This window comes from Hemiscyllium ocellatum, chromosome 16 (genome assembly GCF_020745735.1).
Source record: "Hemiscyllium ocellatum isolate sHemOce1 chromosome 16, sHemOce1.pat.X.cur, whole genome shotgun sequence".
Lineage (NCBI taxonomy): Eukaryota > Metazoa > Chordata > Chondrichthyes > Orectolobiformes > Hemiscylliidae > Hemiscyllium > Hemiscyllium ocellatum.
Window position 1 is genome coordinate 28,410,084 of NC_083416.1, and position 26,812 is coordinate 28,436,895.

The window sequence follows — 26,812 nt, forward strand, 5'->3', positions numbered from 1 at the left end:
CATAGTTAGAACATAGTTACATTTAAAAGGTCTTAAACATGTGATGTTGATAAACTCAATTTCTAATTTTGCAGACCTGAGTATTTCCAGCTTTTTCCTGTTCTTGTTTGAAGTTGTATTTAAGTGCTAAGACTTACATCAAAATTAATTCACACATATTCTTAAAATGAATGAACTGACATGTATGGTGGTTAAAATGCAAATAAGTTTTGCTTTTCCCAAAGGCTGAAAACAAAGAACAATTTATTAGTGTTTCTCATAAAATAAAAAAATACCTCACACTGCTTGGACTGCAGCTTCCATTGTATTCAAGAAGATGTGACCCACTTTCACAGCTCGCAAACTGCATACCCAAACCTGAGATTTAGCATACCATTTTTGACTTTTCACATTAGAGCTGAGTTTGCTGTTTCTCCATCATGTTGAGATGTGTGAAGAGTGTATGTGTGGAGTGGATTTTAGTTCGAAACTCCACGTTGGTTCTGCCACACTATCCCAGCATGCAACAATCTTCAAAAGCCACATGAAACTAACCCTCACCTCCCTCGTGCTCCCACATTCACACCAGTGCCATGTCAATGTTTCCCTTGTATCTTTTATTCCCCTCAATTACTCATGCCACTCCATTCCACCTCTGTTATCCCTATGTACATTCAGTCGGCGCTCATCTTATTTGTGACTATGTACAGTCCCCAGAGTCTATGCATTATCAACATAAAATATTTTACAATTTTTGCAAATAAAACAAACTTGCAGCATCTGATAAACACATCAATATCATTGATTCTGAGGAAAAAATGTCGTCTGTCGCATGAGACAGCTTTGTAATATTTGTAATCCTATTAGCTTGTGTCAACAAATCAGAAACCCTTTCAAAGGAACCATCTGTTATAACACTTCTTGAAAATGTTATTCATTCTTAAAGTAAAAAGATCACACACCAGGTTATTGTCCAACAAGTTTATTTGGAAGTACTGTACCTTCATCAGGTAGCTGTGGAGCAAGATCATAAGACACAGAATTTTGCAACTGAAAAGATATATTGAACAAACCTAGGTTGCTGTTAAGTCTTTCATCTTTTTCATTCAACATAGACTGCTTCAATTTCAAAGCAGAGTGTTGCTTAGTCAATATATGGCAGTAGGTGGTGAGATTCTTTGCCAGGTTATAAAACCAGTTTTTCAAAAATATATCATCTGGAGACATTTGAATCAGTGGAAAAGATTATAACATGTAACATTTTACACTATTATTCTGCTTTCTCCATTGGGGAAAAAAATGCATGTGAAAACTTACACAAGGCTGGTGAGTATAAGGTTCAACTTACCTTTTCTGATACAGATCATTGCATTCAAAATATAATTACATTGCAAGAGAATTCCTAATAACATTTGAAGGTCTGAAACATTTTACACCTGCCATTCAGAATGTTTGACTCCTCGGCCAGCTTTCCATTTTCTTCACAATGCGGCAATCCTTGACATGCTTTAAATGGATAGCCAAAACTCGGTGTAACCAGACAGAAATGGTACGCAGGATGATATCCTTTCTTTTTAAAATGGGGATTCTGATGTTAATAGGGGGAGGTGTATATGTTGTTACTAGATATTCTTGGCTTTAAAAAGGCGACAGGAAAGATTATGGGTTTGGAAATGTGAAGATAAATAGGATTTCCTGTAAAAATAATGTGGCAATTGAAACCGAGTTCCATAATCAGTTGCAAAGTCAGCTCCTTATATTTGAAGGCTCTGGTCACCATTGTTTGATATTGATTGGTTAGATTAGACTAAGGGACTGAGGGAGACAAAAACAATGATGGAATAAAAAATGGCAATATGTGTACATCAATGAATATAAGACAATTACAGAATCAAATTGCATACCTTTATCCAAGTGACAATTTAGGGTCAACCAATTTTCAAAATTTTCTAATCATATGATGTGTAATCTGAGCCCACACAGAAAATTAACAGTTATTTTACTGCAATCACTGGTATCCAAGGAAATAACCAAGGGTTTATACAACTATATTAATGTGAATTGCAAGCTGATGATTTGGAACCTTTTAACTGTGAAAAATAGGCTTAAGCAAAGTACTGTTGCAAAATTTAAATCTTCTGTCGATAGTAGAAGCAAGATCAGTCCTTACAATACATGTTTCATTAAATGTCTCAGGTTCATATACAAATGAATCAGTTATGCACACATGGATGGATCATAAACTAACTAGGGATGAAAAATATCATAGAAACATCGGAAATAGGATCAGCAATAGGTCATTCAGTCTATTGAGAATGCTCTGCCCTTCCATTTGATTAAGACTTCAATGCCATTTTACTGCATTAGTCCATTATTCCTTATAGTTTTCAGGATCTAGAAATTTATCAATTTTTTTTCATCTGGAAATACTCAACAATTAAGCCTTCACAGGCCATGGGTAGAGAATTTGAAAGATTAACTTCTTCCTGAGGAAAGAAATCCTTCCTTGTTTCAGTCTTAAATGGGTTACCCCATATTTTGAGGCTGTATCCTCAAGTCTAGGTCCTTCAGTCAGGTTGAACATTGAAAGAATTTTGCTAATTCCATTGATACTTACTATCCATCTTTAAAGCTCTAGAGAGTATGGGCCAAGTTTCCACAGTAACTCCTCACAGGTCATTTCCCCTATCCCATAGATCAGTTTGGTCAACCACTTTTGCATTCCCTCTACGGAAAGTATACCTTAGTTAAGGAGACAAAAATTACACAATACTCCAAGTTTGGTTTCGCCAAGGTTCCAAATAATTGCTACAAGATTATACCGAATTCCTCTTGTAGTAAAATTCAAGCTACACTTGTCTTCCTAAATGCTCACTGCATTTGTATATTAACTTTCAGTGCTGAACAGGCTGGGGGTGTTTTCCCTGGAGCATTGGAGACTGAGGGGTGACCTTGTAGAGGTTTACAAAATTATGAGGGGCATGGATAGGATAAATAGACAAAGTCTTTTCCCTGGGGTCGGGGAGTCCAGCAGGAGAGGGCATAGGTTTAGGCTGAGAGGGGAAAGATACAAAAGAGACCTAAAGGGCAACTTTTTCACGCAGAGGGTGTTACATGCATGGAATGAGCTGCTAGAGGATGTGGTGGAGGCTGTACAATTGCAACATTTAAGAGGCATTTGGATAGGTATATGAATAGGAAGGGTTTGGAGGGATATGGGTTGGGTGCTGGCAGATGGGACTAGATCGGGTTAAGATATCTGGTCGGCATGGACGTGTTGGACCGAAGGGTCTCTTTCCATGCTGTACATCTCTATGACTCTATGACTAAAGAACAAGAACATCTAGAACCTTTTGAATATCAACACTTTCCAATCTCTCACCATTTAAGACATAACATGGAGGACTGATGTTGGACTGGGGTGAAAAAGGTCAGGAGTCACACGACACCACGTTATACGAACAGGTTTATTTGAAATTACATGTTTTTGGAGCACTGTTCCTTCGTCAGAACTTACTTTCTCTCCATGGATGCTCTTTTACTCATCATGATCTGCAGCATTTTTTGTTCTCAGTACAGATTTGAGCATCTCTTGGAGCCTCTTTGCATCCACCTCTCAACTCTTATTCCCATAGTATGGGTCATCAGAAAGCTTGTGAATATTACATTTGGTCCAAGGATCCAAATCATCAATATAGATTTTGAAAAGCTGTAGCCAAAGCAGTGATCTTTGCAGTACTCCACTCGTCACAGCCTGCCATTCTGAGAATGATCCTTTTATCCCTGCTCTCAGTTTTCTGTCCATTTACCAATTCTGAACTCATTTTGGCATGTTACCCAAATTACACGTGCTCTAATCAAAAGCCTTATCAAAAGCCTTCTGAAAATCCAAAAGCAACACATCCACTTTCCTTAAATATTCTGCTAGTAACCTCATCAACAAACTTTAAAGGTTTGTCAAACATCAATTCCCTCCCATGAATTCATGCTGACTGGAATCGATCCTACAATTATTGTTGAAATCTTTAATAGTGCATGTTTTATAATAAATTGTAACATTTTACCTCAGAATGGTATCAGGCTAACTAGTCTGTGTATTGCTTTGTTACCCCCTTCTTTCTTAAATACTAGCATTACATTTACAACAATCCAACATGCAGGAGACGTTCCAGATTCTATGGAATTTTGGTAAATGACTACTAACGTATCCACTAACTCTACTGTTTGTGTCTTCATCTCTCTGGGTGGGATATAGATCATTAAGTCCAAGGATTTATCAACTCCTCAGTTTCAAGTCAGTTTATCCATCCTAATCACCTATTTTAAATGAGATTTTTCCCTTCACGACATTTAATTGATTCTTAAATCCAGAGTTTTTACTCCATTACAGTTTGGGAGACCATTTCACGCCTTGATCACTCTTTGTGTGAAGAAGAACTTCATGAAATTAGTTTTAAATCTACCTTTTTAATGGCTTAAACTTGACATGGGTCCTTCTGAAATTAAGTACAATTTATTTTTCAGATATAGGTTTTCCTCGCCATTTATAACATATAACTCTAAGAAAATTCTCATGTGATACTTTGCAAGGAAGAAGAACCCAAGCTGTTTTAATCTTTATTCATAATTAAGATCACGAACGGTGGAGTTATGCCTTTTTTTTTGCAGTTCTTTCAACTCTTGAATGTTTCTCTTCTGTCACAGTTGCCAGAGCATAGCATGCACAGTGTATTTTGCATAATCTGGTGACACCTTTGAATTTACTGCATCCTTTTGTTGTGTCCATATAGCTCGACATTTGATTGCCTTTGATATCATGCGGATCATGGCTGCATCACTCCTAGAGATATAAAATCTGGAACAAATGAGATTCTGCTAAGTTACTCAACGCCCTGTAATTTGAGAATACATTAATGCAGTTCACATGTACATGCGTACATTACTGGATCTTGAATGAATTTGCAAGCATTCTGGCACCAAACGTTATTATTAATTATTAAATAGGCTGCATATTTATCAATGATTTTCAATTCAGGAAGCACTCATTTAATCACAGAAATGGAGCCAACAATTGGTTGCAAAAGGGTCGCATGGTGGCTCAGTGGTTAGCACTGATGCCTCACAATGCCAGGGACGCCAGGGATCGATTTCAGCCTTGGGCAACTGTCTGTGTGGAGTTTGCACATTCTCCTGGTGTCTGTGTGGGTTTCCTCTGACTGCTCCGGTTTCCTCCCACAGTCCAAAGATGTGCGGGTCAGGTGAATTGGCCATTCTAAATTGCCCATAGTGTTAGGTGCATTAATCAGAGGGAAATGGATCTGGGTGGGTTACTCTTTGGAAGGTTGGAGTGGGCTTGTTGGGCCAAATAGCCTGTTTCTACACTATACGTAATCTAATCTAAAGGCACACATGTAGATTGCTTGGATATGCCTTTACAAGAAGAAAAATGTATCCGAAGTGGAAAATCCTTCCCTCATCGCCAATGTATGTCAAAATAGTTTCACTCTTTCTCTCCTCCTCTCCTGAGGGCATTGATACCTGATGTACATTAGCTCCTCTAATCCCCACATTTTCTTTTACCTGACCATAATGCTACGTTATAAAACCATGGTTGGAATCACAGCTTCCAAAAGCATCTTGTTGAAAAAGAAGTTTGACCATCTTGGGTGTGTAATGACCAAGAGAAATATAAATAAGGAGGGTGGATGGATAAAGGTAGACAGAGCAAGAGAAAAGAGGAAAAGCAGAAAAGAGAGAGCAAGTAAAAGTGAGAGTGCCACTCAACTATCTATGTGGCCATGACTGAGGTATATGTCGCCATTTTATTCACGGTCTTGGCATGACATGTAGTGACAATTAAAATATCGCCCACTTTGGAAATTACTTATGCTTTTGAACAGTTTAGTTTTTGCCGCAGGCTGCATCTTCCTTAGCCAACAGCAGGGTGCAGTGTTGGCCTCTTCTTTGCCTGTGGTGCCTTCTCAAAAAGTTATATCCCAAACTTGTCCACAAATACTTTTAAAATTACAATGCTTTTTCAATAAAATCATACAAGTAACCAAATTGGACACATTTGGTGAAAGTCTGTCCCTAATTACAGATCACACTTTATGGTGCCGCAAGTAGTTGTTATAACTGTTCTCCCTGCTTTTTAAATCATAGTTCTCTCACTTAGAATGGTTGTCAAGCGCATCGCAACACTGAAACAAGAAAGCATTTTAGCGTGTCATGTCTGTCAGTCATCAGTGGTCCTTCAATTCGAACCAGAGTGCCCTCTTTCAGCCCAAACTGTCAATCAGTTCAGCTTGGTGTAATGAAAAACTGGTGATGGTACTTCAAGAGTGAGGCATTATTTAAAGTCCTGAAAATTCTGAGAGTTGTATTGATTAAATATGTCTTTTTTCCTCCTCATTGATAGAAAAAAGGACCAATAAGAAGCTTCTTATTGAAAGATTACACAGTATTCATAAGAATTTCCTGCATTTCTTCCCAACTTCTATTGAATTTTGTCATTAGATAGTCTTAAAAATATTTACAGAGTCAGAGAGTCATACAGCACGGAAACAGAACCTTCACTCCAACTCATCCGTGCTGACAATCTGACCTAGTCCCATTTGCCAGCATTTGTTTCGCATCCCTCTAAGTTCTTCCAATTCATATACTCATCCACATGCCTTTTAATTATTGTAATTTTGCCTCCCTCCATCACTTTCTCTGACAGCTCATTCTGTTGCCCCCTCAGGCCCTTTTAAAATCTTTCCTCTCTCACCTTAAACCCACGCCCTCTAGTTTTGGACTACCCCAAGCTGGGAAAAAGATCTTAGCTGTTTACCCTAACAATGCAACTCGTGGTTTTATGAGCTCACCCTTCAGTCTCCGACACTCCAGGGAAGTCAACCCCAGACTATTCAACCTCCCATTGTAACTCAAACCCTCCAGTCCTGGCAACATCTTTGTACATCCTTTCTGCACCTCAGGCTTAACAACATCCTTCCTATTGAAGGGCAAACAAAATTGTACGCAGTATTCTAAAAGTGGCTTCACCAATTTCCTGTACAGCCGTAACATGCCCTCCCTACTCAATGTTCTGACTGATGAATTTAGTGAAGTTTTCATCAGTTGATAATTCTGACCACATTTATAAAACTATCTACATTTTTTATGTACCTTTTAACTATAATAATTATTGCAAATGTCGTATTCTGTTGACAAAGGTTGTAATAATTGGTTTGTGTATTGTAAATCTTCTGTGGCCTAAGAAAAGAGACGATGACACAATATTGTGAAACAAATAATGTGTTTTATAACAGTGCCAACTTAATAAAATCAAGAGACTACATACGTGGGTAGTAGGGTTAGTGTGTGAGTGGAGGGAGCGGCTGGTTGGTGGTATTGACTGAGACATCAGTCTGTCATATTATTTGTTCTAATTTCCCATCAATTCAGACAGTGTAGAGAATATCTTGTTTATAGATGACTAATCAAGGTTACAAAATCAAACTCTGGCACCTCACTAGAAATGAGAGCAGAATAAAAAGATGCTTTACGATCAATTTCTGTTAGTTATTTCTTTTATTAAAAACCAAATAAAATCTTTAGTAGCCAAAATGTACAATTGCCAAGACAATATTTGTTGCAAAAATATGTATTTTCTTCTAAGAAAAGTTGTGAATTATAAAATATTATAACATATATGATATATGTTTAATTTAATAAAAACTAATTGCAAACAAAAATGTTTGATCGTTTTGACATGGAACACAGTTATATCAGAGTTATTTGGCCTAACTGGTGAATTTCTCAGAAACTATTTTAATATGTATATCCAGTGTGTATCTCTCACAAGGCAGCTTTAAAGGACCATTTAATAATCTTAAATTAGCTGGTCTTAACTATGGTAGAGGTGTGATCACTTTAATTTGCCTTAGATCATTAGGTTGGGAGCCATTAAGATATAGAGCAAATTTTATTAGAAATCATTTAAGTGACAATTTGAGAGAGTTTCATGAAAAGTTTCTCTTCATAAGCTGTGGTGAATTTTCTCATACCATTCCCTGAAGCTCACCTTACGTATCAAAGTACTCCCACTCACTCTATTATCCCTCTTGCCAGAGATGGAACTACTCAGCACGTCTCGGACCTCCTGGGATTTTGGTGTTGGCAACATCTTTAAAGACTAGCTCTGCACCCAGTCAAGTGCTGCCAACCAGAAGATACCCTTCACCATGTTCATTGTAGGAGGGGAACCAAAAATAAATGATTCTCAGGCACTTAGGCGGTAAAGCTGACACTTCATTACAAGTACAGTGCACATTCTTAGAGCCAATCCACAGTACGACTCTGTGTAAGAAAAAGCTACTGTTTTCCCAATGCCCAGTATAGGCTAACATCTTCAATATGGGACCATCATATCCTGGAAAGACTTCAAATCAATGAAATCCTTCAATTTTATGTAGCAACAATAAAAGTTAAAAGAAAAGTTAGATTTGTTTTGGGAAACAACAGGAACTGCTTGTCTCCTGAGCAGCATTAGGTGTACAGCCAGTGAGTGATCACCACATCCAGCTCTGGCAAGAGAGAAGGTAGATGAATGGGTTGCCATAGAGATGTGAGTGAGGTTCAGAAAATAGCATGAGAAAGCTCACAAGGGCTTGTGAAAAGTTATCTTTCATGAAACTCACTAAAATTGTCATTTCATTAATTTTTGGTAAAATTATCCCTAATAGAATTGGGCATCAAATAACACCCCTATGAGTTGTGCCTCACACCATATTATCCTATCATGGTGAAGATAATGTTCCTCCTGCTCAATGTCCTCATCTTTTTCCTTGGAAGATTGCTATTATTCTCTCACCTGATCAGAGTCCATCACGGTGGCACAGTGGTTAGCACCGCTGTTAGGACCCGGGTTCAATTCCAGCCTCGGGTGATTGTTTGGAGTTTGCACATTCTCCCTGTGTCTGCGTGGGTTTCCTCCCACAGTCCAAAGATGTGCAGGTTAGGTGAAATGGTCATGCTAAATTGCCCGTAGAGTTAGGTGCATTAGTTAGGGGGTTACTCTTAGGAGCGTCGGTGTGGACTAGTTGGGCCAAAAAGGCTGGTTTCCACACTGTAGGGAATCTAAACTAATCTAATCATCCCCTGTTTCCCTATTTCAGTTATGTAGATGACAACATGGTTGGATTAGGCTCTGTCTGAAGTGCCCTGCAAGGAACCCAGACTGATACAAACACCAAAATCTTCAGCAAGATTATCAGCTGCTCTGAAAGCCCTGGTCAAGGAATGGGCTGCATTCTATCTATGTTCAGCCTCAGTGGGTTGTGTGACATCCGTGGTTGCAGAGGTAGCCTTCATTTCCCAATAGCTATCCTTGTAAGGTATCTGACCCTTGAAACAGAGCAGGAGCATGAGAGTTCACAAAGAGATTGGCATTGTGGCAGCTCACAAGAAACCTGGCACAGACTTCTGGGATGTGGTCTTGATGTTCACAGATGATTGCATTGATGGAATTGAACCCTTTTTTGTTGATGGAGTCAGCTGCTTTATGATATAGTGGTCTCAATGTGATGTTTGTACAATTAAGTGAGCAGTCTACATTCACGTCACACACAAATAATGGTTTAGTACAGTGCTCGATACAGTAGGATATGTAGGACTCTTACAGGGAGGGCCATGAATAGATTAAATGGACCTTTAATATAGAAACTTGCTGCCAAAATGCAGCACAATCCACATCATTCAAATAAAGTCAGAGTTTTTTTCACTCACTTATGGGACACGGGAATTGCTGGCAGAGCCAGCATTTATTGTGTGTCCCTTGTTTCCCTTGAGAAAATGGTGGTGAGAGCTGTCTTCTTGAATTGCTGTATCCATGAGCTGAATGTAGGCCCACAATGCTGTAAGAGAGGGAGTTTGAGGATTTTGACCCAGCAACATTGAAAGAACGGTAATATATTTCCAAGTCAGAATGGTGAGTGGCTCAGAGGGGTACTTGCAATTGGTTCTAATCCCAGATATCTACTGGCTTTATTCTTCGAAAAGGTTGTGGTTGTGAGTTTAGAAGGTGCAGTCTAAGGAACCTCGGTGAATTTCTGCAGTGCATCTTGTAGATCACAGACATTGCTGCTACTGAGTATCAGTGGTGGACGGAGTGAATGCTTGCTGATGTTGTATGATTCAAATAGGCTAATTTCTCCAGATTTTGTCTTAAGCTTCTTGAGTGTTGTTGGAGCTGCACCCATCCAGACGACTGGGGAGTATTCCATTACACTCCTGACTTGTGCCCTGTAGATGTTAGACAGATTTTGGGTTGTCAGGAGATGAGTTATTCCCTGCTGGATTCTGAGCCTCTGACTTGCTCTTGTTGCCACAACATTTGCATGGCTGGTCCAACTCAGCTTCTGGTCAACGGTAACTCCTAGCATGTTGATAATGTCACCCCAGACCTGCAGATGTGGTCCACCCCAACGAGTAAGTGAATAGACCACTGACTGATTCACTGTGCATGACTCCCAGACTGGTTGCACTAGATGCTAGATTAGAGTGGTGCTGGAAAAGCACAGCTGTTTAGGCAGCATCTGAGGAGCAGGAAAACCGATGTTTCGGGCAAAAGCCCTTCATCAGGAATAGAGGCAGAGTGCCTGCAGGGTGGAGAGATAAATGTGAGGAGGATGGGGGTGGGGAGAAAGTAGTATAGAGTACTAGAGGTGAATGGAGATGGGGATGGAGGTGATAGATCAGGGAGGAGGGTGGGGGGAGGTCCCGTGTCCAAGCATTTGAACTGAAATCGCACATTGCCCTTGACTTAGTGTGCCAGCAACCCCTGACTGAAAACAGTCTTCCTCAGTCTGACTAAAGACTACTCCCTTAGACTTTGAGACATGGCCTTTTGGTTGAAGCACATGCAGTGTGTTTACACCATACTGGCACATGCTACAGGTGCAGGATTGATATAGCATGGTTTCATTCAGCAACATGGCAAACCCCTTGACAATTCACTGCTGACCAATATTGCAAGCTCTCTGGTTTTGAATTATTGATATGCAATGAGGAAAGAGAGAAATACTGTGAGCCTTTAAACTCTGACTTTGGGGAAAAACAAATCCAAATATGTGCAAAGTGAATGATAATGAAGAGAGAAATCAAAAATACCTGAGGTGAAATCTGGTTAGATCTCTTAACTGATTGCTTATCTCTGTGTAAACAAATGTTCTGGCAATGGCAGTGTGTAGCATTGAATTAGAGAACTGGATCTGTAAGTGAATCAGAGATGAGCCATGATGGGGTAATGAGGCTGGTACATGTATAATCCCAAAGCTGACTTTTGAGAATTCGGACTAGACTGGCATGGCCTGATACTGTACTCTCTACTGTTGGTCCTGGGGGAAGAGGAAGCCCCACATTGATCCTGAGAAAGGTGTGTGGAGCAGAAAGATGGAGCAGAAATTGAAAGTGATCCTAGAATGAGAAGGAGGCATGTATTACAAGAGAAAGTGGAAAGAAATTCACAGGAATGCTATACTTTCTACTGGATTGCCTCAATAGAACACCATTGAGAGTTATATGAAGACCCGAGAAACAGGATATATCAACAAGAACTCAAGTCAGAGGCCTGTCATTAGACAGTCCATGTAGATGGCAATACTTGACAGGGAGCTAATCAACTTGGCAAAAGTGAGGACTGCAGATGCTGGAAATCAGACTCTAGATTAGAGTGATGCTGGAAAAGCACAGCAGGCCAGGCAGCATCCAAGGAGCAGGAAAATTGACGTTTCAGGCAAAAGTCCTTCATCAGGAATGAAGGCAGGGAGCCTCCAGGGTGGAGAGATAAATGGGAGGGGGGGTGGGATTGGGGAGAAGGTAGCAAAGAGTACAATGGGTAGATGTGGGTGGGGACGAAGGTGATAGGTCAGAGAGGAGGGTGGGGGAAGGTATCAAAGAGTACAATGGGTGGATGGGGGTAGGGATGAAGGTGGTAAGTCAGAGAGGAGGGTGGAGCGGGTACGTGGGAAGGAAGATTGGCAGGTAAGAAAGGTCATGAGGATGGTGCTGAGCTGGAAGATTGGAACTAGGGTAAGTAGAGGCAAGAGTTTAATCTGTATGGATCCAAACTATGCTGGTTTGAATGTAGTCCCAAGTCCATGTGGGATCAGTTGCCTGCGGAAGCAAGCACTGAGGAAGCAGATGTGGCTGTTGTAGTGAGTCTGTTTCAATATATGGTTGAAGAGCTTCAGGGCAGAGGAGATGACCTAGAGGTTGCAGTGAGAGATAGAAACTCACTGAGATTCTTGTGGAGAGAGGAGGAGAACTTCTTCAAGGTAGGCATCCTTGCAAGAGGATTCGCAGTAAGGTTAAACTCAACTAGGCAAATGTGAGGACTGCAGATGCTGGAAATCAAAGTCGAGATTAGAGTCGTGCTGGAAAAGCACAGCAGGTCAGGCAGCATCCGAGGAGCAGGAAAATCAACATTTTGGACAAAAGCCCTTTGTCAGGAATGAAAGCAAGGAGCCTCCAGGGTGGAGAGATAAATGGGAGGGGGTGGGGCTGAGGAGAAGGTAGCGAAGAGTACAATAGGTGGATGGGTGTGGGGATGAAGGTGATAGGTCAGAGATTTATCTCCCCAGCTCCACCCCCCTCCCATTTATCTCTCCATTCTGGAGGCTCCCTACCTTCATTCCTGATGAAGGGCTTTTGCCTGAAACGTCAATTTTCTTGCTCCTCAGATGCTGCCTGACTTGTTGTGCTTTTCCAGCATCACTCTAATCTAGGGAACTAATCAAATCCATCTCATTAATTACCTACCATAAATTATGGCATCTGTCTCTTCTAATTTCTGTCCCATCTTATCAGATGCCTTTCTTAGGACTACCTGCCATTCAGCAGATGTCCATTAAATCACTAGCATCCCTTACAGCAGCACTGCTTTTAAAAGAAAATTTGTTCTGGATGAGTCAGACAGGAGGAACTTGGCACCTTGCTTTGCAAAAAGGTTCCTGGAAGTCTTCCTAGACAAATGGAGGCCTGTGACCAGTGGAGTGCCACAAGGATCGGTGCTGGGCCCTCTACTTTTGGTCATTTACATAAATGATTTGGATGCGAGCATAAGAGGTACAGTTAGTAAGTTTGCAGATGACACCAAAATTGGAGGTGTAGTGGACAGTGAAGAGGTTTACCTCAGATTTCAACAGGATTTGGACCAGATGTGGCCAATGGGCTGAGAAGTGGCAGATGGAGTTTAATTTAGATAAATGCGAGATGCTACATTTTGGGAAAGCAAATCTTAGCAGGACTTATACACTTAATGGTAAGGTCCTAGGAAGTGTTGCTGAACAAAGAGACCTTGGAGTGCAGGTTCATAGCTCTTTGAAAGTGGAGTTGCAGGTAGATAGGATAGTGAAGAAAACATTTGGTATGCTTTCCTTTATTGGTCAGAGTATTGATTGCAGAAGTTGGGAGATCATGTTGCGGCTGTACAGGACTTTGGTTGGCCACTGTTGGAATATTGTGTGCAATTCTGGTCACCTTCCTATTGGAAAGACGTTGTGAAACTTGAAAGGGTTCAGAAAAGATTTGCAAGGATGTTGCCAGGGTTGGAAGATCTGAGGTACAGGGAGACCCTGAACAGGCTGGGGCTGTTTTCACTGGAATATCGGAGTCTGAGGGGTGACCTTTTAGAGGTTTACAAAATTATGAGGGGTATGGATAGGATAAGTAGACGGGGAGTCCAGAACTAGAGGGTATTGGTTTAGGGTGAGAGGGGAAAGATATAAAAGAGACCTAAGGGGCAACGTTTTCACGCAGAGGGTGGTACATGTATGGAATGAGCTGCCAGAGGAAGTAGCCGGTACAATTGCAACATTTAAGAGGCATTTGGATGGGTATATGAATAGGAAGGATTTGGAGGGATATGGGCCAGGTGCTGGCAGGTGGGACTAGATTGGGTTGGATATCTGGTCGGCATGGACGGGTTGGACTGAAGGATCTGTTTCCATGCTCTACATCTCTATGACTGTGTGACTCTAAGTGATGCCGTGTGGAACTCGCCCTTCTCTCACAACCAGCAGTGGAGGTCATGATACCGGACCACACCAGACTGGTTTAATGCAGTGTCAGAGGGATGCACAGCAGTACAGGAAGGAGGTCCTTCTCTACTCCACTAGGCTAAGTTCCACCAATGTCACTCTGATGCCTCATAATCACCCTGCCTCTGCTACTGTACTGACATCCTATGAAGGTTGAACTTCTACCACCCTATTACCTGGAAGATCTTCCCTCACTCATTGTAACCCACCTCAACTCCCAACACCACTAACACTGCGATGTCTCTGTGCTGCCTATGTATTTGGACAGGCTGCCTCCCAACACGGTGTGGTTCTCACTAGGTGGCAGAGAGATGCCAAGTGACAGGGATTAACACATTTTAACAAAATGCATTGTCAATGTTCCAACTTGCCTCATTAATATTCAATTTCTCCATGGAAAGGGAGTGAGATGGTTAACTTCGAGATGGGCCACATTCATCTTGTCACCTGATTCTGCCACATATCTCACCACATGTCACGTCACTCAGACCACGATGAGCTTTTGCCCTTTGCCACATCCCTTTCCAGACCAGCAGAAAGTTAACTCTTTTAATTAAGTTACTTCAAATTTTACAAACAGCTTCCATATTGCTAGATGCTTGCTGTTGAACATTATTGAACTTTTAATTTCTAAATTTTAAAATATTATTGGATATTATTAACCCACTGGATTTCTAACCAGAGCCACAGCTGGGTTTACATTTTATGTTTTTATACAGGTTTCAAGTGCAGACAACCCAGTCATAACCCCAGGGGTCTTGCAGATTCAATGGCTACCCTACAAACTTCGAATTTGCTTTATTTTATACAGATTTGCTCTTGCCCAGTCAATCCACTCATTATTTGCTTTCATAAAAACTATTTAAAAATAGGAGAACCTTAAAGTTACTATGGTCACTTATGATTCCAATATTTAAGCTATGCTTAAACGCACCAAACCTGGAAATAATCATTTCTGAAATTTGTGATTAATAAAATAGCTCAATCCAATTTATAATTTCAAGCATTTAAAGAAATTATTGCATGAATTTAAGGGGACAAATACATTTTAATTTCCATTTAAAGCGAAAGTGAATAGAAACAGCCTGGATGGAGAGAGGGGACAGCCCTGTGTTTCTAAAACACTGTGAAGAAGAAATTAGTTCAGCAGCTTCTCAAACAGCATGGGAGTGCACAGGGTCAGCACCTTCTTAAAGAGAATAGCAGGCCTATGTGAAAAGGGTGGCAGTATGTGGAGATACAAACCAGCACCAGAGGGCCCCTTTAACCTACCTGTTTCTGCCTGTCAGAGCCGGACTGTAACATCACAGGAAAATAAGTGTGCATTTCTTCCATGTCTTTTTTGATTGGCCAAGTCGTTTAAATGTAAAACCATTTTTGCAGCTGAAGAGCACAGTTAAATTCACTTTTAAAATATCTGACATCCAAATGAATTATTTAAGTAGAATAGAGATAATAGAGTAGGTAATGTGTTGCAGCTAAGGTATGTGAGAGCAAATGGATGTTGGTGTATTCCACAGTAAACACAGAAAACTTTTGCACTGAATTTATGAGCCAGAGTCTGAGCTGCAGGTAAATCAAGACAGGAGAGAGGTACATGGATACTGTTTCAGAAAACAGTCACACACCTCTTAAGAGTAGTTACATCAAATTTGGTTCATGGTCAGAGTCAAGGTGACTATGAGCAACAACAAAAACAGAAATTGCTAGAAAACCTCAGCAGGTCTGACAGCATCTGTGGAGAGAAAGCAGGGTTAATGCTTTAGGTCCAGTGACCTTTCTTCAGAGCATTAGATTGGGGCTAAATTCCAAAGGGGAACCATAAAGGTAATAATCTCCAGATTGCTACCTGACCCACATGCAAATTGCAACATGGTAAATAAGGTTAGAGATGAAAATACATGGGTCAATGTTTGGTGTAATTAAGTGGTTTTGAACTTACAAAGCACTAGCACCAGTACTGGGGAAAGAGGCTTCACTTCACTCGTTCTCGTGCAAGTGTCCAGTCAATCATATAACTTAGTAAGGGGGCACATGGAGGAGTTCAACCGAAGGGAATTGAAGAAATCCAGAGAACTAAAACAATAGGGATGCAGGGTAATGGAGAAGCAAATGATAATTAAAGTGTGACAAGCAGGAGTGAAAAATATATGCTTAAGTGTGCAGCAAAAATGAGAGCCAGAGTAAGTAAAAATTATTTTTACAATCAAAGCTTAGGCACGGTGGCTCAGTGGTTAACAAGGTTCGGTTCCAGCCTTGGGCGACTGTCTGTGTGAAGTTTGCACATTCTCCCCGTGTCTGTGTGGGTTTCCTCCGGGTGCACCGGTTTCCTCCCACAGTTCAAAGATGTGCAGGTCAGGTGAATTGGCCATGCTAAATTACCCATAGTGTTACGTGCATTAGTCAGAGGGGGTGGGTTACTCTTCCGAGAGTCAGTGTGGACTTGTTGGGCAGAAGGGCCTGTTTCCACACTGTAGGGAATCTAATCATTATCTGACTGCACACAGTATTTGTAACAAGATAGATGAGTTGATGGCAAAAATAGAAATAAACAAATATGACTTGATAGCTATTACAGAGACATGCTTGTATGATGACCAAGACCAGGAACTTAATATCAAAGGTAATCAGCATTTTGGAAGAACAGACAAAAAGGAATAGGAGACAGATAACTTTATTATAAAGGATGATATCAGTGCAGTGGTGAGGAATGATATAGGTGTAATAGATTGTGCAGTGAAATCAGTTTGGGTGGGAATAAGGATTTGCAGCGGAAAAAAATCCCTGTTGGGAATCGTCTACAGGTGCCTAATGAGTTGCCTTACAGATGTTCAAAGTGTGAATTGGACAATAGTGGAGATTTGTTGTGGGTGATTTTAATCTGCATATTGATTTGATAGATCAGATGGCCAACAGTAACATGGAAGATTAACTTGTGAAATGCATTAATGATCGCTCCTTAGTGCAGTACATTGTAGTACCTACTGGGAACAAGCTATTTTAGATCTTGTAATGTGTAATGAGGTAGGATTAATAAGATAGTTCATGGTTAAGGATCCTCTAAGGATAGCAATCACAACTTTATAGAAACAAGGTGTATCAAAAGCTGAATGTAACAAAGGACTGCAAATGCTGAAAATCTAAAACAAAGACAGAAATTGCTGGTGAAACAGTCTAATTAACCTTTGTTGCATCTCCTACAAGGCGAAAATAATTTTCATTAGGTTTAATAAAAACCTGAGCTGTACAGAATTCACTGGGTGTGGACTCCCCAATGACCTAATATTATTCCAGCAAGACTTCATTACTTGCGTACTTGCAACAAGTTTTACCTTAGTACAGAAGATCAATGAAATCAAATTTGTGCTGACTATAACTTGTGCTTAGAATTCTATAATTATTTTAGGATGTGGTTGTCATTCGCATTTATTTCTCACTACTGATTGTTCTTGGGAAGGTGCTGATGAACTTCCCTCTTGAAATACTGCAGTTGGATTGTGAAGATATTTCCATAACATTTGACCCAAAGGACAGTGAGCTTATGGAATTCCCTGCCACAGAATGCAGTTGAAGCCAAAACATTGAATGTTTTCAAAAATGAGGTTGATATAGCTTTTTGGGGCTCATGGGATAATTGGATATGGGGAGAAAGTGGGAACAGGGTACTGAGTTGGGTGCTCAGCTATGATCATATTGAATGGGAGAGCAGTCTTGAAGGGCCAAATGGCCTAATCCTATTTCTGACATTTCTATACTTGCTGTTAGGTAGGGAATTCCACAGTTTTGACCCAGTGACATTGAAGGATTGGAAAGGGTGGACGCTAGGAAATTGTTTCCGTTAGGTGAGGAGACTAGGACCCGTGGACACAGCCTTAGAATTAGAGGGGGTCAATTCAGAACAGAAATGCGGAGACATTTCTTCAGCCATACAGTGGTAGGCCTGTGGAATTCATTGCCGCAGAGTGCAGTGGAGGCCGGGACGCTAAATGTCTTCAAGGCAGAGATTGATAGATTCTTGATGTCACGAGGAATTAAGGGCTACGGGGAGAATGCTGGTAAGTGGAGTTGAAATGCCCATCAGCCATGATTGAATGGCGGAGTGGACTTGATGGGCCGAATGGCCTTACTTCTACTCCTATGTCTTATGGTCTTATAAGGAAAGGCGATAGATTTCAAAGTTAAGTGAGCATATGATTTGGAGAGAAACCTGGAGGTGGTAATGTTATATAAACTTGCTGCCCTGTTCCTCTCGATGGTAGAGGAAATAAAAATCAGATGAAGGACAATTTAACATGCCTACTCAGGGAAAAAATCCTTCCAAGGGCATTAGAATATAAAATGGTAGAAATTATTCCCAGTTATTCGAAGGTGACTTTAATGGACCATGTCTGAGGTCAACATTCAGTTCTGCGCACCACACTTGAGGAAGGATATACTGACATTAGAAGGGGCTAAAGTACAATTTCACCAGAAAAATATTTGCGCTAACAAGGCTAAATATATGAGGGCAAATCACACACTTTTGGCTTGTTAAAAAAAAATTGATGTTAGGACACTACCATGCATCACAAAAGCCCTCTAAAACCAATCCTTCATTATTTTTAACCAACCTACTTGTGATAAATTCCTGGGACGCATAAGATTTGAACACGAAACATTTTGCCCAGAGGCAGAGAAACTTCCTCAGCTTGTATAAATTTGAATATTGAAGACTAAGGATTAATATATTTAAGGTACTTAAGATGAATAATGCAATTGTAAAGAAAATTTGAAAGAATTTATTCTATGATGTGGGAATGGACAAAGGAGAGTAGTCTCCAAATTAGAGCAAGTATATTCTGTGATGTAGTCAGGACACAGTGAAGGGAGTGGAAATCTTACACTAAAAGAATCTCTTTTCAGCATGGTTTTGTGAAGGGCAGGTCGTGCCTCACAAACCTTATTGAGTTCTTTGAGAAGGTGACTAAGGAGGTGGACGAGGGTAAAGCAGTAGATGTGGTGCATATGGATTTTAGCAAGGCGTTCGATAAGGTACCCCATAGTAGGCTAATGCAAAAACTACGGAGGTATGGCATTGAGGGTGCATTGGAGGTTTGGATTAGGAATTGGCTGGCTGGAAGGAGACAGAGGGTAGTAGTTGATGGAATAGGTTCATCTTGGAGTGCAGTTACTAGCGGTGTTCCACAAGGGTCTATTTTGGGACCATTGCTGTTTGTCATCTTTATAAATGATCTAGAGGAGGGGCTTGAAAGCTGGGTTAGCAAGTTTGTGGATGACACGAAAGTCGGTGGAGTTGTGGACAGCGAAGAAGGATGTGGCAGGTTACAGCGGGATATAGATAAGTTGCAGAGCTGGGCAGAAAGGTGGCAAATGGAGTTCAATGTAGCTAAGTGTGAAGTCATTCACTTTGGTAGGAGTAACAAGAAGATGGATTACTGGGCTAATGGTAGGCGACTTGGTAGTGTGGATGAGCAGAGGGATCTTGGTGTCCATGTACACAGATCTCTGGAAGTTGCCACCCAGGTAAATAGTGCAGTGAAGAAGGCATATGGTGTACTGGGCTTTATTGGTAGAGGAATTGAGTTCCAGAGTCCTGAGGTCATGTTGCAGTTGTATAAGACTCTGGTGCGGCCTCATCTGGAGTACTGTGTGCAGTTTTGGTCGCCATACTATAGGAAGGATGTGGAGGCATTGGAACGAGTGCAGAGGAGGTTTACCAGGATGTTGCCTGGTATGGTAGGAAGATCGTATGAGGAAAGGCTGAGGCACTTGGGGCTGTTGTCATTGGAGAAAAGAAGGTTTAGGGGAGATTTGATAGAGGTGTACAAGATGATTAGGGGTTTAGATAGGGTGGACACTGAGAACCTTTTTCAGTTAATGGAGTCAGCTGTTACTCAGGGACACAGCTTTAAATTAAGGGGTGGTAGGTATAGGACAGATGTTAGTGGTAGATTCTTTACTCAGCGGGTTGTGAGTTTATGGAATGCCCTGCCAGTAGCAGTGGTGAACTCTCCCTCTTTATGGTCATTTAAGCGGGCATTGGATAGGCATATGGAGGTTATTGGGCTAGTGTAGGTTAGGTAGACTTTGGTCGGCGCAACATCGAGGGCCGAAGGGCCTGTACTGTGCTGTATTTTCTATGTTCTATGTTCTATGTTCTTGCAATGCAATCAGTTCAAAATTCAAAGCATTGTTGGATTTTTTTTCTGTTAGGTATTTGTGCTAACATACAGATCAGGCATAAATCAACAATGTTCTAGTTGAATGGCAGATTAGGTTTAGGGTTGGTGTGAGGAAGAGAGGTGAGTGTTGATTGGCCTATAACAATGATAGAGTGTCAAGTGTAAACAATTTCAAATTAAATGTACAAAATCGAATGATTTACTCATTTTTCTTTGCACTGTAGATGGTCATGTTCTTGTAATCTGTTGCTCAAGCTGATTAAATAGTATTGACTATTGTGATACATGCAGTGCCAATATTTTCACAGCTTGCAGCTTTGAAAGGTGGAGGCAAAGCTAACAGTAAGACGTTGTTGGCATGGAAACTGCAGAACCTGAGAGGTCAGAGACAACCTTATAGATATCACATTGACAATTTTACAATCTGCTGGGACTTTTCCAGAATCTAAGGATTCCTGAACAATTACTGCCCGTGCATCCACTATCTCTTATAGGATATATCCATCAGGTCCATGTTCAAAATCAAGAGTGTTTCAATTGTATAAATAAGAAGAGACTTTTTCCAGTGCTCGTAAGGGCACTAACAGCTGGGGATACATGTTGACTGACAAAAGAACCCAGAGATAACCTGAGGAAACTATATTTTACACATTGAGTTGTGTTTTATTTTGAAAGCATTGCCTGAAAAGGTGGTAGATGCAGATCCAACAGTAATATTAAAAAGAGAATTGTACAAATACATGAAGCATAATGTTTTCCAGGGCCATGGGCAACAAACATGAAAGTGAGACTAACTGGATTACGACAGACATGATCAGCCAAATTATCTCCTTCTGTGCTGTTCAATGTTTCTAAATCAGAATCTCTTTTTGGTTTGTGCAACTTGGCTGCTCATGACCACAATGTCTCCTCCCAGTTTTCATACTTACCCCACTATAATATTACAGAGCTGCAAATAAATGCTTACTATCCATTGTATACATGATGGATTATAGGAAATAAATATGGTCAATGATCAACAGTGCAGACTGTGTTGCAAACTTTTGGGAACAAACTTATTTATTTCCACTTTGTAAATATTTACACGCCTCTCATCTCCTAAATTATTTATGTGAAAGGCTATGCTTACAGAAAATGACCAAGAAGCAGACAAAAATTAATGGAGACCCCATTAGTGTCTCTTAAATTATTTAAAAGACTCCTTGCACAACAAAAAGTACATTCAAACAAAATACATCCCCTGCATCATACTAAGTGTGATTGAGGACCCAATGTCCTGGAGTCTGCTGGCTGCTGAAGTAAGTATTCGTGACTGGAATTTACTTAATATTGTGCATTACAAAATCGTTACTTAAGTTGGTTCTATGAATTTTTTTTTTCCTTTCTGAACTGAGGGCCTATGAACAAGTATTTCAGGAAATGACAGTTAGAGCTTCTCCTTTACCATCTGGGTATTCTATTCACACGATGTTCTCAATTGGCCCTGCCTTTTTGTCTTCATTTTTTCTTCATTTAATATTGCTGTTACTTTCAGATTTGAAATTTTTTTTTTGCTAGTTACATAATTTGTGTGGAAAGTATAAGAAAACATAAGGTTAAGAAAAAAATGTTTCTGTACATCAAAGTTCATCCTTTTTGTAGTTTAGTCCTTATAAACAATTCATTTTGCAGGCTAAGGCTGTTTCTATTATTCAGCTATGCAGATTTACCAAATATTTATCAGTCATAGGAACATAGGAATAAGAGTAGACTATTCAGCCCCTCAAGCCTGTTCTATCATTCAGTGAGATCACATCTGATCTGTAGCTTAACTCAATAAATCCACCCAAGGCCCATATCCTTTAATACGTTTGCTTAATAAAAATTTACCTATCCTAAATTTAAATAAGCAAATGACCTAGCATCAACTGTTGTTTGTGGAAGAGAGTTCCAAATCTTGACCACCTTTTGTGTATTCAAGTGCTTCCGAACATCTTTCCTGAACGGTCTGGCCCTAATGTTTAGACCGTGCTTCCTAGCTCTAGAATCCCCAACTCATAGAACTTGCTTACATTTATCCTCCATGTGTTTTCCTGTTAACATCTGAGAGACTTTGATTAGATCACTCCTTCTCCATTTATATTCCAGAGTGAATTGGTCCAGTCAAAGTTGAATTTTTCTTACTTTTTTACCCTGCTCATTTAGACTTGAGATTTCTTATTGTATTATTCTTTTTCCTAATTGTGCAAGGTTTGCAGATGCACTGTAGGATTTGAAGTATAAATAACAGGTACTTGCAGAGAAGAGCCCTTCAAAAGACCCTATTAATGTGCAGAATTGAGCATTTAGCCTTAATTGTGGAATTTCTTTGTTGCATACTTTCAGGTGAATTTATTAAAATGGCCCAGTAAAGAGTGGGATTCACATTTACATCAGTTCTATGATGTCTGAAACAACTTGTCACATGTGGAGAGTAAGACAGAAGTTTTCATTTCTGCAGACCCTCTCCAGGGTCAAGGGTTCTGGCACGATATTTAAACGTCACCTGAGCACCCCTTGACTCACTGCAAACCATCAAGTGTTTAGATCAACGTGCTTATGTGACATGACCATACAGGGACAGAGTGGACTGAGTGATGCTACAATGAGGGTGAGGTTGCAATGTGAAGATGATGCCACTTAACCTGTGGAGTGCAGGAGATCATTTATCTGTTTCCTGCACTGGGTCCCACTTTGCTGATGCCTGCTTGAGATGCTCACCTCACACGCAATCTAGGCCCAGGGCTTATGCCCGAAACGTCGAATTTCCTATTCCTTGGATGCTGCCTGACCTGCTGTGCTTTAACCAGCAACACATTTTCAACTGTGATCTCCAGCATCTGCAGACCTCATTTTTTACCCAAACTGTCTGGGTTTGTTTGAGAGGATTCTTTTGTCCATAAGAGGTATATTTTAATAACACATTAAAACTAGCTACTGCTTCAGCTAAAAATCTTCTCTGCCATCTTATGTCAACTAAAACTCATGAGCAGCCATTTTATTGTCACGATCAGCCAGGGCAGTCCCAACAATTCCATTTATCTCCAGGTCTGTAGGGAAAAAGAGGATAGAGTGGGGTTAATGACATGAGTTAAGATCTCACAGCCCTGAGGATCATTCTCCAGGTTCATTGCTCCTTAATGATTTCATTTTAATGGAGAGTTAGCCCATAATATTGTAGCTTTTGATGAACCCCTGTTCTAAATGCACCCAATTAAGCTATAGCAACCAATGCACACAGTTAACACAGAACCTAGATATCTCTCAGCCAGACACCCTCCAATAAACTGAGCATATTAAAACAGAACAGAAAATCTTTGCTTTTATTCCAAACAATAGTGCAAGATGAAATATTTCTTAGTCAATGAAGTTATTGAATAGAGTATGCAATGGCCTAGCCAGCTGATCTGTGACAAATAGAACTGTAAAAGAAAATTTATCTTAGTTCTCCTGGAAGTGGATGACTGTGAGGCTTTCATTTGCATCTCTGGCTTAATGGATCATAACTTTGAGTCCTAGTGTTTGTGGTGCTCTCCAGGCTATCACAGCATCCTCAGCATGAGCTTCCTCCTCAGAGGAGAGCTCCCACTCCTGTATCTTGTCTTTCCCAAGACATCCTCAGTTTGTTGCATCAGGTTGTAAAGGGTGGAGCAAACAACTATGATGTGGGCTACTTTGACTGGAGGAAGCTGCATTGCGCTGCCTCGATAGTTCAATTATCTAAACTGCATCTTTAGGTGAACAATAGTTTGGTCCTTGTGGAAGCTTGCATGGTGGTGTGCCTCTCCTTAGTACCATTCTATGGATCCCTGACAAGTGTCCTGAGCCAGAGTTTGAGGGGGTAGCTTTGTCACTAATCAATCATCCCTGAATTTACCCAGGGGAGCTGAAAGATGCAGGCACCTACAACTGTTCCAGAACATAGGCGTTTGACAATTCCAAGGTAACGTGTGCAGACTTATGTTATGTTATGTTATGTGGTCAAAGATGATCTGCACTTTCAAGGAGTGGAAACTTTTCCTATTCATGTACACTGCAGGCAATATGTGTACAATCGATTGCACCCTGCACTTGCAGGAATCTTGGCTATTTTAATTAGATTACCTATAGTGTGGAAAAAGGCCCTTCAGCCCAGCCAGTCCACACCGACCCTCTGAAGAGTAACCCACCCAGATCCTCCGACTAATGCACCTAACACTATGGACAATTTAGCATGGCCAATTCAGCTGACCTGCACATCTTTAGACTATGAGAGGAAACCGGAGCACCCGGAGGTTACCCGGGGTTACCCGGAGGAAACCCATGCAGACACAGGGAGAATGTGCAAACTCCACAGTTGCCCGAGGCTGGAATCGAACCTGGGACCTGGTGCTATGAGGCAGCAGTGCTAACCACTGAGCCACTGTACCACCCCTGGCCAGCAGGTCTGGAGGTAGGACTTTCACCCTCAGAAGACTCATTTATGCGGGATGCCTGATTCCACTTAAATAGCAATGCCCCCCTAGAGACACTGACTTTCTGTTAGTTCTCCTTTCAGTTGGCTGAACCTCCTTAATTTAGACTAAATTTAGTTTGACTTTTCAAAAAGTACCTCATTACATACAAAATGCTTTGGTGTATCTGGAGATTTTGAAATGTCTCATCAATGAGTCCTTATTTCTCCAGGCACTGCTCCTCTTACCTGATGATATCATGACTTTCTGAGGATTTATATTCCACAGTAAAGACAATATCAGCCATAATTCACAGTGATGAGGTAAATAACACATGCACTTGTTATGTCTCCTGTTTGAAAAATAATCATCCTGTCAACCTCTTTAGCTAAGAGGTATAGTTTTTAAAAGAAAAGCCGGGTCCCTAGTCTGTCAGTTTTAGCAGAATAATTGATGTGATGTAAAAGAAAGTGTTCCATTACTTCTCCATTCAAAGGCCTTGCAATCTGTGTTCCCATTTGAGCATCAGAGGATAGTCCATGGCAGCAATATAATGAGAATTAACTAAATTTGCTCCCTTTCCTTTTAATTCTATTCAGCTTATACAATGCAGTCAATCTCAGCATGCATTTGTTGTGTTACACAAATTAACAGATGTATGAATGCAAAATATAAATACAGATATATAATATCATAATTAATGATTTATCATTGCTGACAAGTATGTAAAGCAAAATGTTCTTGCTCTTTTTTAAAAATAAAATCCCCACAGTGTGGAAACAGGTCATTTGGCTTTACAAGTACACACCAACCCTCCAAAGATCATCCCACCCAGACTCATCCCCCTACCCTGTCCCTACATTTCTCAGGGTTAACACACCTAATCTATGCATCCCTGAACACTATGGGTAATTTAGCCTTGCCAATCCTCCTAACTACATATCTTTTGACAGTGGAAAGAAACTGGAGCACTCAGCAGAAACAGAGAGAATGTGCAAACACCACACAAACAGTTGGCTGAAGTAGAATCAAACCTATGTCTCTGGCACTGTGAAGCAGTAGTGCTAACCACTGAGCCACCATGATGTTGATGCATCTTAAATTATTGACAATCCCATTCTAATTGAAAAGCTTACAAAGGTAATAATACATTCCCAAAATCTGATTCACTTTGCCCACGTCATATGATGAAATGTTTCAAAACATATCCTTGACAGAGTAAAACCAAAAAAACTGCAGTTGCTGTAAATCAGAAGTATAAACAGAATTTGCCAGAAAAGCGCAGTAATTCTGGTTGCATGTGTGGAGGAAGGGTCACCAGACTCGAAACATTAACTCTGATTTCTCTCCACACATGCTGCCAGACCTACTGAGCTTTCCCAGCAATTTCTGTTTTTACTTCTAATTTACAGCATCTGCAGTATTTTGGGGGAAAGAAATCAGGGTTAATGTTTCAGGTCTCGTTACCTTTTCTCCACATGTGCAGCCAGATTTGCTGAGTTTTTTGAGCAATTTCTGTTTCTATATCCTTGATGGAGTTGCAATCCAAAATTTCAGTATGGTTGAATAATCAAATCAATGCATCAAATGAGCAAAAACAACTTTTGTTTGTCAATGAAACAATCTTTGCAAATTATACCCAGATTAGATTCTTTCCTTCTATCTGTTCCTTCTATTTCTGACATTGTCATGGGGAATCAATGACTCTATGGCATGATGAAAGCTCCCTCTCTGGTTGGTGGTAACTGTTCATTTTTGAAAATTTATAGAATCATGTGAAAATTGTAGCTCAAAGCATTTCAGTTTGAAGAATATTATAATTATAGTTTCAAACCATGACAGAGATTTGTGAACTTCACGAATATAACATTAATTTGTGGACCAAGGGACCTGCATCAGAACACTGCAGTGAGCAATATATATTTCAGAGTGCTCTTTAATTCACACATCACAATGATAGCATGAGATGTGCAGGCTAGGTGGGTTAGCCATGGGAAGTGGAGGGTTATAGGGATAGGGTAGGGGGCTAGGTCAGGGTGGGATGTTCTACAGAGAGTCGGTGAAGACTCAACAAGTGTGGCTTGCTTCCACACTGTAGGGATTCTATGATTCACACATC